At 45.7% G+C, this 5,568-nt stretch overlaps 1 long non-coding RNA gene across 1 annotated transcript; it reads left to right on the top strand.

The window, feature by feature from the left end:
- The first annotated feature begins 2,788 nt into the window (after positions 1-2,788).
- Positions 2,789-4,936, top strand: LOC130522790 (uncharacterized). Its single transcript, XR_008949716.1, has 3 exons — positions 2,789-2,925; positions 4,123-4,197; positions 4,720-4,936. It is a non-coding gene; the product is annotated as an uncharacterized LOC130522790 (long non-coding RNA).
- Positions 4,937-5,568: the final 632 nt, after the last annotated feature.

The following is a 5,568-nucleotide window of genomic DNA, read 5'->3' as shown; positions in this document are numbered from 1 at the left end:
CCTCAGAGAGACCTGCCATGTTCCACGTCGGATCATCAGAGAACCTGCGCTAACATCTGCATTTGGGATAAAGTCGGCACGTCGGGCGCCGCTCCAAAGAATCATGTATTCATTTGATTTTCTGCTTTGTTGATGGGCTATGTGGCATGCTGGGGTTCAGGCTCCTATGAAGTTCCTTTGATTATTCACTCTTTGACACGGTGTAGCTATGTACAAGTTCATCAACCGCCGCTCTGGTGAAAAGACAAGCACGATTCAATCCAGGTTCGCCTAATTGAAACCTTCTCCCTCAGCTCCCTGATTAATTTATACTCTGAACATGATCTAAATTGACCCATCCAGCCGCGAGGTATCCAAGTAGCCCTGCTGTCGTAGCAGACTGATAGTCATTAAAGTCCCCCCGTGATCGTGGCCCCAATATTTCAAACAACGGGTTGACTGACTAAGGGCGACTCCGACTTATCAGCTGTAAACAAGCACGTGAAGCCGATTCCCGTTGTCAGGTTGTACACATACGGCTGGCCAATATTTGGTGCCGTCACCCCCACAGTCAGAATAACGTCAGCAATATTCAAGCAGTCATTTCATCGGTCAGTGCTCTTTTCTTGAACGTGCACACTTTGTCCAGCCTGCTGGAGGGAAGACGGATTACTTGAATGCTGCTGAGTGTTGTGCAGGGAATAATATTGGCAAGAACCGAGCAAGGATGCGCAGCAGCACAGTTTTACGAGTCGATATACTGTGATGTATTGTATTGCTGCAATCAAGGTATCACATTTAGTCTGGTTTAATGCTGCTGTATGGATACAGTCCGCAGCTCTTAGCAGCTGTTAGCATCAGGGTTTTAACACCACAGAATACTTCATGATACCCCGGCAAAAGATGTTCTGAAAACGTGTCATTTGAAAAAACCTCAGATAAATATATTATACCATATATAAAACACGTTTTAAATGAAATACTACATTAACAGTCACAAAAAACTATGCGGCAAAGCAACCATTAGCAATAGCAAAAATGCTACTATTTTCCTGACATGATGGAAGATAAAGTAGCAGCGGTCATCAAACAATTGTTTGCCCTTGAAATTTTAAGTTTATTGGATGTAGTCTGCAGACCAAACAGCATGTAGCATCTGTGCTAAGCTCAAACCCAACCACTGAATCTCACGAAGCCGCAGCGGCTGCACCCCACCATTTCTGACAGGAACCACACACACATTCTGTTCAGAGTGCGTTTAAACTTTCGGCAGTAAAATGGAACAAACTGAGGAGGGAATTAAAGGCCAACGGCAATGCGGGACTAAAAATGTCCTCAGTCTGTACACAAACACACCCTGTCTATAATCAATCAGGCTATAATAGGCTAGCCTCGACACGGATTCTACAAATGAAGGTACTCTTGTCTTAGAGGAGCCTCAACATTATTACGGTCACGTAAAATCAACCCAATCCCAAAATGATTAACTCTTGATAAATAAGATGACATAAAAGGGTCCAGTGGGGCTTCACTGTCCTTTACAAGCTTCTTTTGGATTAAAACTGATTCGATATTTAAACACTCTCGTAACCTTTTGGAATTTAGACCTGCAATCGTTCATCTTTACGTCCTGCCGCCTCCACTTTCTCCGGCCGAGGCTTGAATAGCTCGTCTCTTCAGATGTTCACAGCTCATATATGTCAGAGTCTGACTGGGCAGCTCATGACGCACCAGATCCAGCTTCTATAAAGACGTAGGATAAAATTACAGCTACATCAGTCCCGGGGCTTTTCTCTGGGAAAACTTATGGAGTCTGAAAACTCTGCTAGTTAAGAGCCAGCCCAGCAGGGCTCTCGCCGACGGCTCCCCAAAGAAGCCGGGAGTGAAACATAATCCAAGCGTCACTGATCTTCCAAATAATGAGGCACTGACAGCAGGGAAGGAGAGCATGATAACTGAGGATCTCCGCAGACGCTGCACAGGTACATGACCCTCGCTCATTCCCTCTGATATATAGACACTTCACTCACTCATCCAGCACACGCTGTTTGTTCTGAAGCACTTTCTGTGGGACTGAGCACGGCGGTTTGAGTTGATAAAAGTGCCTCAGCTTGAAGCTTCGCGATTGGCTGTTTGTGCAATCAGCAAGCACCAGCCGATTTTCATTATTCTCCCATCGCTGGGCAGGAGAGGAGAGCACGTTTGCCCTGAAAGCAAGACAAAAATGAAGTGAGGTGCAGATGTCTGTATCTATTTAGTCTATCAGCAAAGGTCAAGGTGATTCACATCAAAGTGGAGAACAGGGAGCCAAAAGTAACAGTTTCATTTCTTCTTGATCAGCATGTGAAAGCTGTTTATTAGCTTTGGAAGTCACTGGGAGGTCAGGATCAATCCTCCGAGCCAGAGGTGTGATTTTATTAAATCAATCTGGAGCGGTCCGACTCTCTCAGAACTGTTTTTACTGCAGACATTACACGCTAAGCTATCCTGGTTTCCATCAGCACACGGCAGGTAGCTAACAGGAGTTTTCAAAGAGGAGAAAAGATTAAACCGAACCTGAAGCCTGAATTTCTCCACCTTAAACCGGGTCATTAGGTCTTTTTTAGACGGGTTTGTGGCAATTATATAACTGATCCAATGAGAAAACTCGAGGAGAATAAAATTGAGCTAATATTCCTGTTAGCTTCATACAATCAAGTGGTTCAAGTCACCGTCCCTCTACAGACCAAAGAATGCCCATAGATACACGCACGGCCCGTACGTTCGTGCACAGATGTTAACAATCAGTGTAGAGTGGCGCTTAATATAGCCTGGACGTGAGAGCTCGTAGCGCCGGCGCAGACATACAATCCTACCTGGCAGGCAGAGAAGTGGCCTTATCTCGTCTGGATTTATGATGAACAAGACATCATTTTTAAAGTGCCTGATGAAATATCTGTTTGAAAGGTCAGACTTTACATCAGTGCTAAAATCGATTAGCATCAGTGTAGTTAAGATTCTCCAGAAGACACTTTTCTGGGCTTTAAGCCTCGCAATGAATTACCTGCAAGTATTTAAAGGTAGATCCCTGAAACTGGGTTAAAACGTGCACACAGATGGACTGACAGTCATATTTTTGCATTTCAGTATCATGTGCTAATTACAGACAAATGTGAACACTAATAAGCTAAAGGACATCGAGGCTAACAATGGTGGAAGTTATTGCAGCTCTAGTTTCATAGTTTCCCTTTCTGCCTGACATTATGTGAAATCTTTTTTTTTTTTTATAAAAATGTAAATCTTCATCCATTCAGCACAACAGCTAGCACTACGAAATTCACGTTTAATACTCCCGATTTTATAAGACATTTAAAAAATAGAGCTTTTCTTACTGCTCTCTTAATTCCCGAGACAAAAGAAGTATTGCCTGCACTTGTTTTTTTCTTTAATATGCAAAAGAATCCAAAGTGCCAAGAATCCAAACAAGCACGTGTAAATGTGATTTATATGCTGTGCTTGGATTCATATCAGACAATGGGAACTGCAGGCAGTGCACGTGTATGGTAGCGCTTCTGTAGGTTAAAATAAACATTTGGAATGTGTTTATTTAGGCCTCCTGAAGGTGACCACTCCTCTTCTGGGATGCTTCAGTGCTTTACATCACTGAGACAGAACCTTAAATAGAGACAAAAGAGGTAGAATCTCGTTTGAGACAGATGCTAAATTCAACAATTTTGGTCTATTTGACACCAATCTGACATCCAGTTGACAAAATATTAGTCCCACTGCAAACATGAGCCCCGTTTTCCACTGTAGCAACTGGCATAATTGAATAGAATTTAAGAGGATCTGTTGTTCTCTTGTCACCTGATGCAAAGCAATGCTACGAACCCGGGTTGTGACCGCGCTGACGGGTTCTGCCAGACTCCTGGAGAAGATCCGGAGCTGAGCGCGATTAATTAACTAAACTGGGGCAGACATCCGTCTTGTCTGTAGCGTCTGCGCTGTCACCGGGGATGGGGAGGGAGGGGAAGGGGAGAGTGATGAAGAGGTGTGGATGCTTATTTTCGTGCCAGTTCCTGCTGGAAATGTTCCCAGTCAGGAGAAAATCAGAGGAGGAAGCGAAGATCTAAAGCTCATCTCTCACTCTTATCTGGAAACCAGGGGCTGCAGGTCAAGTGTACAACCTTCCTGTGCCACAGTAATGACGGTCCCCTCTCCCCTCCTCTGGGCTGTGAGGTCAGTATCTGAGGTCATTGTGCTTTATCATCCCTCAGCAGAAGCCTGCAGCTCCGACGGCCGTTGCCAGGATTCTCCCAACATCCACCAGAACAGCTTCAGAACAGAGGAGAAAAGATCACTGTCTCTGCTGGATCGCAGAGTGGATCTGCGAGGGCTCTCAGCTGATTGGAGACGTGTCGGAATTAATGCTAATTTGACCCGCAGCAGAAACAGCTGCTCTGGTCGCCACTTTAACCCTGCCGACCAGGCCAGAGCGGGGAATGACACTCAGGGGCCTCCACGGCGTTAGAAAAGATCCCATTTTTATCAACCACAGGGAAATAAATAAATAAAAATAAATGTGATATCTGTTGGCCTAGCACTAGCACTAGCTTATCACAGTCCGTCACTTTTTATTGTCCCCCAGAAACATTCCCTGCTACTCGTACTGGTATTTTTCCGCCATGCTCAGTGCTCGCCGTGCATTTGATGAAGCATCGCTAAAAAGGCTTTTAATTTGTGCCCCTTTTTTTTTTCCAGCCACGATGCTTGGCTCTCTCGGCCATGACGTGCGCCACGTCCACGGACCGAGCCCCACGATCTCCCACGCTGCCTCTGGACCCGAGGAAACACTCCTGACGACAAGCTTTAGCATGTTCTACTGCACATCGAGCAGCAGCGCTTTTAAGGGTGGCATCTGTTAATCCTTAGCACTGGAAAAGACAAAAATAAAGAGACTGGGCTGGGCCCCCATGGTGCATTTACAGAAATCAGCTGGAAGACAAATGCTGAGATTCCTCCTCAGTGGGACGCCGGGAAAAACCCTCCTCACACATACAAGTGTGCAGGCAGACACACCTCTGATGCGTGTGCAGACGACCCACAGATGTGAAGAAGAAAGCCTTCGTTACGAGGCCGGATTAAAGCAAAAGGTTCCGCCGGGTTCAACATTAAATAGAATTACTTCCATCTCTCAAGTGTTGTCAGTCCAGAAGGAAAACCTTGACTCCGTGTCCTGCGACATGTGACATTGTTTCCTCGGCTTCCGCTGTGTCTCATTTACATTGCTATTTTACTGGTCACCAAGGCAACCGCGTTCGTAGCAGCTCTGCGTTCTGACAGAGATGGATCCGCTCTCTCTCTCGAAGCGCCTTCGTCGGGACTAATCGGCTGCTAAATCACCTGAGGTTTAAGTGACGTTCCAGCAGGCGGCTGCTCATCAGCGGCTCACCTGAGCTGCAAATCACGGCGAGTCTTCCTCAGGATAACATCAGATTGGCGCGCTAAAACTAGCTTCGGAACAATCGTCAACACCCACGTGAGCGAGGACTTAAAGTGGAATCAGAATCTGATTTCAATCAACAATTTGGATCCCTGAGACGGCCGAAC

The sequence above is a fragment of the Takifugu flavidus genome, chromosome 3 (assembly GCF_003711565.1).
Source record: "Takifugu flavidus isolate HTHZ2018 chromosome 3, ASM371156v2, whole genome shotgun sequence".
NCBI lineage: Eukaryota > Metazoa > Chordata > Actinopteri > Tetraodontiformes > Tetraodontidae > Takifugu > Takifugu flavidus.
Note: the sequence above shows the minus strand (reverse complement) of the source record. Positions and strands in the feature narration are given on the sequence as shown.